Below are 13234 nucleotides of genomic sequence, written 5' to 3'. Positions count from 1 at the left end.
CTTAAACAGCCACTTGTCTGACATAAATATAGATTTTCCTGCTTCAACAGACTGGAAGACTTTTAACCCCCAGAATTCCCCAGCCAGCCGTATATGACTGGGGAATTCTGGGAATTGAAGTCCATCCACCTTTAATTTTGCCAAGGTCGAAAAACACGGCCTGCCCTCCCAACTCAAATCCAGCCCCCATATTCCCCCCTCCTCCCTTCTTTCCAAGAGGTCAAGGGAGTCTCCCTGAGAGCAGGGACCGATCACGTCCGGCTCTACAGCCAGGTGGTCCTCGACTTACGACCACCACGCAGACCAACATGGCTGTCGTTAAGCGAGACCTCCATTAAGTGAGTCTCTCGCCCCCATTGGACGACCGGCCTTGGCCCCAGTCACTGAGTGAATCCCTGGCCATTGAGAAGTTTAGTCACCTGGCTGTTAAGTGAATCTGGCTTTGACTTGGTCGCAAAAGGAGAATCGCGTGGGCCCCTGACGACGCTGCAACCGCCATAAGTCGGAACCAGTGGCCAAGCATCTGAAATCGGATCAGATGCCCCGCCCCAGGGAATGCCGCAAAAGGCCGTAAGTGTGAAAAGGGGTCATAAGTCAGGGGTTTTTTTTTTTCAGTGCCGTTGTAACTTTGGATGGTCACTAAACAAAATAAGTCCAGGACAGCCCGTCATTCGAACCCAGAAGCCATTTTTCTTTCTTCAAATTGAGAGTGAATCTCAGCCTTGGATGTTCCGGTCGAGTTTTATGCCCCGAATTTTCCTTTCTAACATAAAAAGAAGAAAGAATGGCTCCCATTAACTCCCGAATCTCTGGGGTTTCATGCTACCGCTGCACCCTCTCCGCACTCATCCCCCATCGACTGCATCACCCCGCCAACGCCTCACCCTGAAGCCACGGCAGGAAGTCCTCGACTTACGACACCCAATTTGGACCCCAAATTTCTGGAGCGGAGCAAGACGTTCCTTCGGGGGGGGGGGCATGTCCCCTTTCACGGATTTCCTTGCCACCGTCGTTAAGCAAAACACCGCAGTCGGGAAGGCCGTTCCCCCAGATTGAGTTTGCTTGCCGAATGGGGAAATCTCGCGACGTGCCCCTCCCTTGGGACGCTGCGACCGTTGTAAGTACGAGTCCAGCACCTGAATTTTAATCACCTGACCCACAAGGGGGCGGCCATGTTTTTTTCTTCGGGGTGAAACACAACAGTCCCCAATTCGGTTTTGTGTCCGTGCTGTCGTAACTCTGAACGGGCACTAAACCAACCGTTGTAAGTTGAGGACTACCGGTGTATGCACCTGGGGCTTGTTCATCGAGGGCCGATTCATTGTCACGACCACCTGTGTGACTTTAGGATGGAAGCCTCAATGTTGCTTAATGTCGGCCCTGCCCGCGTGGTGAGACTCCAATGTGTAAATGCTTAGTAGGGGGATCGCGGGGGCGGGGGGGGGCGGAGGGTCGAACAGGGTAAGAATAGGGCTCTCCTTGACCAAGTTCATTGGCTGGGTACCGAGTTCGAATCCAGATCTCTCAAGGACTTCAATAGCCACTGACTCTAGAAATTGAATTTGCCCAGTTTGCCTTGAATGATTGTTTTCATAAGGTAAGGAGCCAGATTTCCAACAGGTGAGCATGGTGGTGGTTTCCCTTAACAACGGCTTCACTTAACGACCGAGTTGCCAATCCCAATTGTGGTCGGTCAAACAAAGACCAGTAGTCTTTTCATCACAATCGCCAGTTTCATCCCCACCGCAGCCCAATGAGGTCAGTTAAAAGCTAACGGACTCCCCAAAAAGTACCTGATTCGGATTGGCTCCTGAGCATATGGTGAGTGCCAAAGCCGGCTCTTCCACGGGTTTCTGACTCAGCCTCTCTCTCCTAACCAACCTCCGCTGCTGGATTTGAACTCTCGCCGCTAAACCTGCGAACGCATCGCAAAACGTTGGAAGGTGAGTTTAGCCACGAAAATACGATGGTTGAAAGATTGAAAAAGGAATTTAAAATTCCGACCGCGTCGGTGGGAGGGGGAACAGAAAGAGAGTCTTTTTTTAGCTGCAAGAGAAAAAGAGAAACATCGGTTCGAGAGCAAAGTGCATCCTCTCTTATAAGCATTAAAAAAACAACCATGTGGAGGGTTTTTCATTTTTGGCCAATGGAGCTTAAGGCCCTTTTTAAGTTAATTAAAACTGGCCTAATGGATCCCGCACGACAATTAATCAGCGAGAAAGGTTGCATGGATTTCCCTGTTTTTTTCCCTTCCAGCGGTGCAATTTTGAATGTGTGCGAGAAAGGGATGCGGGGGGGAAGAGAAGGGGGGGCTTGGGAGGCCATCGTGCCAGGCTGCTCTTTGGTAGGAGGTGGGTGCAATTTGGACGCCGGCCAAGAGTCAACGGTCCGAAGCCGCTGCTGCGCCTTCCCTTTCTCCAACGGCCAGGAGTCATATGAGGTCACCGTCGGTCTGCACTCTCACAACTATTGCTTCGTGCAGAGAGAGGGTGGGAAATGACCGCCTTCAGCTAAGGAGAAGATAGCCAAGGGTGGAACGTCTTCAATCCTTCACCTGGAGAGAGTCGAATGGCACGAGGAGCTGAGAAGGCAGTCCTTGACTTACAACAGGACCAAGAGACAGCAAAGTGTTCTTCCCCCACCAAAAAGCACTCAGCAGACTCTTTGCCCCGGCAAAACCCCTTTTATTAAACAAAGGTGAATGTCTTGCATTCACTTTCCACCAAAGGCCTGGCAAACAGGCTTTCAAGGGTGTGATTAGGAGCACAGATCTCATCTAGCTTGGAGAGCTGCCAAGTAACTATTTCCAAACGCAGTGCTGACAAGGAAGGACTCGGCACAGAGTCTCTGATTTGCACAGACAGATCTTCCCACGACTGCAACGGATGAATTCTTTCCTGCAAAAGCCCCCTCCCCTTTTGCTCCTCTTTTAATCCCTAAGGGAGGGGCCATTCACCATTCACCTGTGCCTTTACTCCCAAGTCGACAGTTGTTCTTTACCTGTTCCCTTCTTCTGGCAGCTCTGCGCATGTGCACATCGTGAACAGGCTCCAGCTGTTCTTCTGCCTCACTGATGTCCAACTCCGAAGGCAGCTGATAACTGTCGGAGGACCCTGGCCCCATCTCTGCCTCCAACGCAGAGCCCTCGTCCGAGCCTTCCTCAGCCTCCAGGACTGGCCCAGTTTCCTCCCCAACCTCCTCCCGTCCAACTCTGATGCCAGCTCCGCTAGCCACCGGCGAGCCACAACACAAAGCTTAGATCGTTTGTTTGGGAGGAAGAGAGTTAAGGTGCCTCCTCCTGAGACATTCTCGGAGTCTGTCTTTAACGGTGCAAGCACAGGTCGTCCCCCACTTACAATGGCTCATTAAGCGACCGTCCGAAGTTACCACGGCGCTGAAAAAAGGGGACTCGTGACTGTTTTTCCCCGATACGACCTTTGCAGCTTCCCTGCGATCACGGGATCCAAATTTGGACATTGGGCAATGGGCTCGTATTTACGATGATTGCCATGTCCCGGGGGTGGGTGGGTCACGGGATTCCCTTTTGCGACCATCAGAGAAGATGAGTCAATGGGAAGCCGGATTCATTTAACGACCGGGTTAACAACTAACTGAACACCTGCAGTGTGAATTCATTGAACCGATGAGGCAAGAGAGGTGGTAAATTAACAGGACAAAACTCCACCAAGGTTTCACTTAGCAACAGAAATGTTGAGCTCAAATTGTGGTCATAAGTGGCGGACCGGTGCCATCAAGAGTGAAACCTCTCGGCAGAACGATGCCCCACCCTCTTCACCGTCTTCTCGCAAGCTTTGGATCGCACCTTCTCGGCTGAGCCTTCCTCCAACACCCTCCTCTCCCCAAGCAGGCTGCCCTTCCTCCTTCCAAAGCTTCAAATAGTAATTTTATTTTTCTTTTCTTTAAAAAAGGGAACTGCTACATTCATTGGGACGGAAAAGAAAGGGCTTTGCATGGTTTTATTTCAAAATTATAACGTTAGGGCCCCGTTCTGGGAAATTCTGGGCGTTGAAATCCACCCATGTTAAAGTTGCCAAGGCTTCAAAAGACTTAGAATAACAGAGTCAGAAGGGACCTTGGAGGTCTTCTAGTCCAACCCCCTGCTTAGGCAGGAAAACCCTACACCAACTTCAGGCAAATGGTTATCCAATCTCTGCTTTTAAAAAAAAAACTTCCAGTGTTGGAGCATTTACAACTTTTGGAGGCAAGTTGTTCTGGTCAGTGCTTTGTCAACAGACCTCTGGAAAAAGTCTGTATTTTCACTACCGGAGTCACATTCAAACCCTTGAAATCTGTTGAACGCAGCCAAAGAACTCAGAGCTTCCTTTCCTACTTCCACACATTGTTTGCGCTACACAATTGTTGCTCGATTCAGTTTCCCTTTGCCAGCCTGCATGCTGGCGCATAATGTTGTGCTAAGCATCGGTCAGGAATGGTCAGAGTGCCTAGGGTTTCCTGCATGAGCAAAGGGTTGGACTAGAAGACCTCTGGGAGGAGCCCTTCCAACTCTGTTCTGATTGATTGAGTGTAGCTGGACCTTTTCATGGCTGAATATATATATATTATATATATAATATATATATATATATATATAATCTTCAAACATCAACTCCATCAACCAATCAAGAAATGACAGCACAGCCAACCTCCCCACCAGTATATATAGGGAGACGGCAGCTCCGATCACACTTTGCTTGCACAAGCATGAAGCCGAAAGCACCAGCCTGAAGATGGTGAGTGGGACCTTGTCGAAATGTTGCCAAGATGTTGCCAAGACCTTACATGGGAAAAGACCCGAACCTGCCAAGACCTGCATATATCAATATCTATCAATATCTATCTATCTATCTATCTATCTATCTATCTATCTATCTATCTATCTATCTATCTATCTATCTATGGTATTCAGCTTTGTTCGGGTATTTTCCCACGTCATTATAGTTGTGCTTTTAAAGTTGTAGCGACGTTTTGGCAGAATCTCATCTGCCATCATCAGGCTTCTGTATTGTGTTCATCAGAACACTGTATTGTGTTCGTCAGAAGCCTGAATACCACACATATAAGTACCTGCGAAAACTTAAGAAAACAAATATCAATATATATATATATATATCAACATATTAAATTAGATACATAGATATATCGATATATCAATATATATCGATATATATATATATATATATATATATATATATCCATCCATCCATCCATACACACACACACACACACACACACACACGGTATTCAGCTCTGTCTGGGTATTAACTATACATACAAATACTCACGAAAACATAAGAAAACATATCTATATCTATATATCTCTATCTCTATCTCTATCTCTATCTCTATATCTATATATTGTTAAGAACTTGAGCCCAGCAGGTTGCAAATAATACTGCAGCCGTTGCTAAGCAACCGCCTCCCCTCCAGGTACCACAAAGGGGCTTCCAATACAGATAGCCAAATCCCCGATGCCAATTTTTTTTTGCTGCTGTTTAGAGGAATCCAAATAAATAGGTGGACAAAAAAAAATGATAAATCTGATCTAAACATTTAGCTGACCACACAACCAACCTTAATAACAATCGTAACTTTCACCTTCTATCCGATTTGCCTGCAAAAAGAAATATCAATTTTCAGTTTTGAAATACAGGTAATAAGTATTCCTTATGATCATAATTCAGCCCAAGATTTCTGTTACTGAGCGGATCTTTTGTTAACTGAGTGTTGTCCCATCTTTTAACCTTTCCTATACTTAACTCTGCAGTTGTTAAGTTTGTAATACGGTTGTTAGTGCCTCCCCCATTGACTGTGTCCAGTCTCTTCTTAAAAACCTCCGTTGATGGAGCCCCCACAATTTCTGGGGGCAAGTAGTTCCACTGATTAATTGTTCTCCCTGTCAGGAAATTCCTCCTTAGTTCTAAGTTGCTTCTCTCCTTGATCAGTTTCCATCCGTTGCTTCTTGTCCTGCCCCCAGGAGCTTTGGAGAATAGCTTGATCCCCCACTTCTGTGGGGCAGCCCCCCCCAAATCCTGGAAGACTGCTATCAATCACCCCTAGTCCTTCTTTTCATTAACCCAGACTAGATTTAGGAACAGTTCAAAGGAACGACAAATAAGAGGAGGAGGAGGAGGAGGAGGAGGACAACGACTATGGGATCCTGGGTGCTCCCTGAGCTTGGTTGCTTTCCTGCAGACATTTCATGACCCAACGAGGTAACATCATCAGTGCTAGAAGGGAGAGGGGTTTGTGGAGAGGAGGAGGAGGAGGAGGAGGAGGAGAAGGGATTTATTCTCAGGTAGCATCTAAATGAGGGCAGCTGTCAGAAGAGATTTTACTCCAGGGGGGACAAAAGGCTTGAAACAAAAATGATTTGCAAAAAAAAGAAAAGAGATCAGAGAAAATGTCTCCGAGAACGGATGAAAAGAAGAAGAATTAAGCAAGAAGAACGCAGACAAGCAATATCCCCTTAAGGTTCTGTATATATTTTTACACACACACACACACACACACACACACACACACACACACACACACACACACACACACACACACACCAAGGGGGGGGCGGCAATGGTCATATGACCAATGACCAATTCAGCATCATGATCACGTGGCGCCCCCTAGTGGACTCTTTGGAACCAGCACGTTTTCAGGACCTGAATTGGCCCTAAAATATCATTCTCTCTTTCGGAATTTCAGGTGGAGCTGGACTTATGACCATAATTGAGCCCCAAATGTCTGCCATTAAATCAGACATTGGTTATGTGAGTTTTGCCTCCTTTTTACAATCTTTCTTGCTCCAGTCGTTAAGGGAATCACGACAGTTGATAAATTAGTAACCCGGTTGTTAAGTGAATCCGGGTTTCCCCGCTTGACTTGGCTTGCCCGAAGGTCGCAAAAGGAGATCACGTGACCTCAGGATGCGGCGACCATCATAAGTATGAGCCAGTGAATTTTGATCAGGCGGCCGTGGGGAGGTTGCAACGGTCATTAAGTGTGAAAAAAAGCGTCATAATGTCACTTTTTTTCAGTGCCGTTGTTCACCTTCGGTCACTAAATGAACTGTTGTAATGTTGAGGACCGCCTGTATTTACCACATTCTCTGACCAAGCGGGAGCCCACAACTCAGCCTCTTCCTACAAGGAGTAACCCTGCCCTCGTGGACCAGTGTTTATTCCTGGAGCAACGGATCTAGATAAATGATGAAGTTTAAAAATCAGGCCACCAATCGTGGCTTGAATCTTTTGTGCTTCCCACTGGGCAGTTGCTGTTTTTTAAAATTATTAAACGAAAACATTTAAAAGCATTGAACGTGGTGTAATCATCCTGTTGTCTTACATAGCTAGTAAATAATACATACTGACATAATATATACATCAATATCACCAATTCTTATACATTCCTAGTCTGTCATCTTAACGTCCTTATCTTGTTTTAATTTAAATTTTTAAGTCCTTCCTTTTTCCCAACCAGTGGTAAAACTTTTCCCATACGTTGTAACATTCGGATTCATCTTTATTTTTTAGTTCCAGTGTTAATTTGTCCATTTCTGCGCATGTCCATATCTTTTTAATTATCTCCATTTCATCTGGAATTTCCTTAAGTTTCCACTTTTGAGCCTTAGACTAGTCTTGCAGCTGTAATCACAGGTATGATTAGGTGCATCATATCTTTATTATGTCTCTCTATATTAATTCCCAATTAGAAGAATTTTGGTTTGCATTCAAGTTTGATTTCGCCCATTTCCTCCAACCAGCTCTGAATTTTATGCCAGAAATCCTGGGGTTTCCCACAAGTCCACCATACATGATAGTACGATCCTTTTTTTCCTGGGAGATAGTACGATCCTTTTTTCCAACAGGTAGGAGATAAATTTAGATACATTTTAGCTAATTTTATTTATTTATTTGTTTTATTTGGTTTGTCAATTGCTTACAAGGTAATAGGTCTAAGTAAAAACATAGTTATGAATACATGGATACATATAAGAAAAATAAAAAGAAACAATAGGACAGGGAAGGTTGGCCCCTACAGACCTCTTAGGAAAGGGGTGAGGTCAATAGTAGACAGTCTATAAGGTTAAAGTTTTTGGGGTTTGGGGAAGAAACCCCAGAGTCAGGTAGAGGATTCCAGGCATTGACCGCTCCGTTGCTGAAGTCGTATTTCCTGCCATCAAGTTTGGTGCGATTAACCTTGAGTTTGTATCTATTGTGTGCTCTTGTGTTGTTATGGTTGAAGCTGAAGTATTCATGGACAGGTAGGACATTGCAATGAATGGTTTTATATACTATACTTCAATCGGACCGGAGGCGGCGTAGTTCTAGGTTTTCTAGGTCTAGAATTTGTTGGTCGCCAGACAGTTTTGATTTCCTATTGCAGATATTCTTCCCTTCTTCTTCTCCTTCTCCTCCCCCTCCTGGTACTTGGTACCACCCTTCTCTCCTCTTTCTTGTCCCCATGGCGATGAGAGGCAGCCCCCAACAAGAGATGCTCGAGGTTGTCATGGTGATGCTTGAGGTTCAGGGGAGAAGAAAATGTGGACCCCAGTTTCTCCCCAAGCCCGCTTCTTTTTTTGGGGGGGGGGGACAGAGTTAACAACTGTGGCAAGAAAGCTTGTAAAATGGGGCAAAACTCCATTAACAAATATTTCACTTGGCAGAAGAGATTTTGGCCTCAATTGCAGTCATAAGTCAAAGATGACCTGTCACAGGTAAAACCGGGAGAAACAGGGCACGATGGAAGGCTTTCAGGAGTTGTGAGAGCTTCATCGCTGGAGGTGATGATCAGGGGGTTGGACTAGAAGACCTCCCCAGGTCCCTTCCAGCTCTGTTCTGATTGACTGATTGATTGGAGACACCGCTGAAGAGAGGCTGAACGTCTTCTGCCGATGCTGGCTGGTTGGGGTGCTTGGCAGTCGGCCTGGCCAACTTCCTAAAAGCTGAGTGTGTAGCAAACACGGTGAAGAGAAAGAAAGAAACGTTTATCCCGCCGGATGGGAACAACGGAAACAAAACAAAACAAAATAAAAAAAAGGAAACATGCATCAAGTGGGTGTGAATTTTGTTTGATAATGGGAACAAACTCTACTGCCCTCCTTTGGAAGGCCTCTCTCTTCTCCTCCCTCTCTCTATCAGAGAGAGAGAGAGCTGGAAAGAAAGAAAGAAAGAAAGAAAGAAAGAAAGAAAGAAAGAAAGAAAGAAAGAAAGAAAGAAAGAAAGAAAGAAAGAAAGAAAGAAAAGGAAGGAAGGAAAGAAGAAAGGAAGGAAGAAAGGAGAAAGAAAGAGATGAAGAAAAAGGAAGGGAGGAAGAAAAATAAAGAAGGGAGGAAGGAAGGAAGGAAGGAAGGAAGGAAGGAAGGAAGGAAGGAAGGAGAAAGAAAAAGATGAAGAAAAAAGGAAGGGAGGAAGAAAAATAAAGAAGGGAGGAAGGAAGGAAGGAAGGGAGGTTGGTTTTATCCTTTCTCAGAGCCTTGCACTTGGAAATAGCAAAAGATAAGCCATGCAGCTCAAAGTGAGCCCCGATGCAGAGACTTTGTCATTCTTTTTCCTTCCTGGGAGAATTCTTGAGTGCAACAATTTACTTGCAAAAGGAACAATGGGGAAAAAAAATAAACCACGGGGAGCCCATTCTCCTTCGTGGCTTCATTATCTCCGCATTCAACCCATAGCTAACGAAGGAAGCCAGTGCCCCCCCAACCTTAGCCATGGAAGCATGGAAGCCCCCAAATCCTGTGGATCTGCAGGCATCCCCCACCATGCTGAGCCGTAGCCCACATTTGGGGTCCTTAAGGGTGGAGTGCAAGGGAGCCACGTCCCCTCCCTCTCGGCTGCAGCCTGACTCCACCTGGAAAATGCGGGGGGGGGGGAGACTTCAGGAAGTCCAGGATTAAGGCCCCTCCTTGCCCCCAGCAAGCTTAAGTAAAGCTGCTTTGGAATAACGGATCGCTTGGGGTTGTGAGAGTTCTCACCATGAACCTCTGGTTACCATTAAAAGGGTCCACAACAGTACACAATAGATACAAACTCAAGGTAAACTGCTCCAAAGTCGATTGCAGGAAATACGACTTCAGCAACAGAGCGGTCAGTGTCTGGAATGCCCTACCTGACTCTGTGATTTCTTCCCCAAACCCTTTAACCTCAGACTGTTTACTGTTGACCTCACCCCCCATTTCTAAGAGGTCTTTAAGGGGGCGTGCATAAGTGTACCAGCGTGCCTACCGTCCCTGTCCTAATGCCCCCCGCTTTTATCCGTACCCATTTCATGCCATCCTAATCATGTTTATACTTCTGTATACGATCAAAAGCATGCTTGACAAAATAAATAAAACAAAAATATTTGTAGCTCAGGGTTGAAACGAACATTGGTAGCTTGGCGCATGGTGTAGGGTCTCCTGCTTGGGCAGGGGGTTGGACTAGATGACCTACAAGGTCCCTTCCAACTCTGATTGTCTGTTACCAACTCTCAGCTCAGACCAGACCCCAGACCCCTAACCTCTTATTTTGGGATGAATGGAGTGGGATGGGGAGGTGTGTGTGTGTGTGTGTGTGTGTGGAGGGAAGGGCAGGGGTGTCCCAAATGTTTTCTCTTCTCCCTGTAGCTGTTAGGTCAGTTTGAAGAGAGTGTCTACTTCAAATCCCCCACTGCATTTCATCAGAAGGGTCGTCTGCCTGAAAGATACAAAATTCCAGTTTGACCCAGGACTTTCTGCTCTCAGAGGCAGAAATCTTGTGGCTGGGGGGAAGGAGGGCTGGGTTTTCTGCAAGGAGGAGCTGGAAACACAGCCCGGAGCTGCAGCCCAGCCGTGCAAACCCAGGAACCACCTGGGGGTGGGTGGGATGGGGGCTATCAAAGCTCCATGCATCCAACCACGAGGAGGGGGGAAGCGGGGGGGTGGGGGGGGGGAAGGCAGGAGGAGCATTTAAAGGCAGACCCTCCTCCAGATCTCTGCAAACACATCCGCCTTCCTTCAGCTTGGGTCACCTGCAAAGGTGCTGGACCTGCGGAGCCCCCATGCTCCGCCCCAACGGATCTTGGAGGTTCTCTAGGTGGAGCAGGAAGACCGAGCAGGAGGTTGACCACGCCCAACTCAAGGTGGACAATAGGAAGTGAAAGCGTGCGGCTCTGGAAGGACATTGGTGTGGTGGGAAAGTTCTAATTCGATTGTTCGATTTTGGCTGCTCGAAGACGGGTGAACTTCAACTCCCAGAATTCCCCAGCCAGCATGCTAATTAAGTTGAAGATTTGTGGACTTCAACTCCCAGAATTCCCCAACCAGCATGCTAATTAAGTTGAAGATTTGTGGACTTCAACTCCCAGAATTCCCCAGCCAGCCAATGAAGCCCACCCATCTTCAATTAGCCAAGGCTGAGAAACCACTCTTCTAACTGGAATTTCTGCCCAGTCCATCATCTTCCAGGGTCTGCCATAGCCATGAGGCCGGGACAGGCTGTTCTATTCTCCTGCCAAATTGCTTTTCCTAATCATCTAAGATCAAAGCATGCTGGCTCGGGAATTCTGGGACTTGAAGTCCACACATCTTAAAGCAACCGAACTGATTGAATTAAATCAGTGTTTTTCAACTCATCAGTTGAAAAACACTGATTTAGAGTGATATAAACAGTATTTTAGGAGCTACAATCACAACACATGTGAAAATACCAGTTGGTGGAAGACTGAAGAGGCTCTTCCTCTCCCTTATCTTATTCTTTCTCTTTCCTACACACAAACACACACACACACAGACATTCACAGGGTATTGGAGAATTGTTGCTATTCAAACAAACACCTGATGTTTTGGGGCAGAGTTGTGTCCTAACTTGGTCCAACTGCCAAACTGACTGTTTTTAATCCTTTCCTTTTTCTCTCTCTCTCACTGATTGCAAACCCTGAGAAAAGTTCATTTGGATTTGCAGGATGGAATGATATGAACGAATCAAGTTTCTAGCCCCTGGGAACGCTCAGGTAATAATGTTGGGAGAAACCCCTCCAGCTGGGCGGATGGGATTGCCTCTTGCAGGAAAGAATCCAGCACGTTTTTGTGATGCTTCCAAACTTTTCAAATAGGTGTTGCTGCCTGGGCTTGGGTCCTGTGCAGGACAAGAAGCAATGGGTGGAAATGAATCGAGGAGAAAAGCAACCTAGAACTCAGGAGAAATTTACTGACAGGGAGAACAATTAACCAGTGGAACAACTGGCCTCCAGAAGTTGTGAATCCTGCAACACTGGAAGTTTTTAAAAAGAGGTTGGATAACAATTTGTCTGAAGCGGTGTAAGGTTTCCTGCCTAGGCAGGGGGCTGGACTAGAAGACCTTCAAGGTCCCTTCCAACTCTGCTATTCTAAGTTCTAGGTTTCATTTGGAGCTGCTTAGAATTCCATTCTTTCTCATGCCAGCAAGGCAAACCTAATATCAGCAATGGATTGCAACCCTTTGTGTGCTATTTAAGTCTATACAAAACCCATACCACAATAAATGTGTGCAAACTAAGACAAAATGATGATGGTGCGAAACTCAAGAGCCAAAAAGAGAATCTGGAATTTTTCAAGAGAGTTTTCACTGCTGGAAATAAAAACTTGATCCTCCCCAAGCATTGAAAAGCTATGCGGATTGCAGAAATAATGGCTGGTTTTCAAGATTTGCAGAGGTTGCAAAAACAAAACAAAAAACAGAATTGACGTGCAGAAAAAAAGAATATCATTTTCAGTTTGTGATTTCCCCCACAACTGGTGCGTCAAAATACCACAAGAATTGCATCTTAAGATACAACTACGCAACTTGAGCCAAGTGAAATCTTCTTCGGTCCAAATCATTAAATGTGAAGTTTTGAGTATCACACAAAGAATCAACTGTAGAGAACCCAGGAAACTTCAACCCAGGGATTAAAAACAAAGAAAGGAAGCAGTGATTTGATGCACTCATGAAAAAAAACACTGTTTATTAAAAGTCAACATGGTAGTTTAAAAACAACCCAATCATAATAAACTTTACCTATTACAAACCCAGATATAAATACTGTTCAAGGTAGCTCAAAACTTTGTCTAACATGGGCCAGTAAGGAACATTTCAAGAAAAGGAAAGTAACCCACCACCTATTTTCCTTTTATCATGGTTAATTTAAGGCAAACGGTGACTTCTCTTGCACATTATTATTCAAGACAATTACAAACAAACAAACAAACACAAGTTTAATTTTGGAAAATAAAGAGTCCTGCTTT

The sequence above is a fragment of the Pseudonaja textilis genome, chromosome 10, assembly GCF_049901715.1.
Source record: "Pseudonaja textilis isolate UNSWEBS1 chromosome 10, rPseTex1.2, whole genome shotgun sequence".
Lineage (NCBI taxonomy): Eukaryota > Metazoa > Chordata > Lepidosauria > Squamata > Elapidae > Pseudonaja > Pseudonaja textilis.
Note: the sequence above shows the minus strand (reverse complement) of the source record.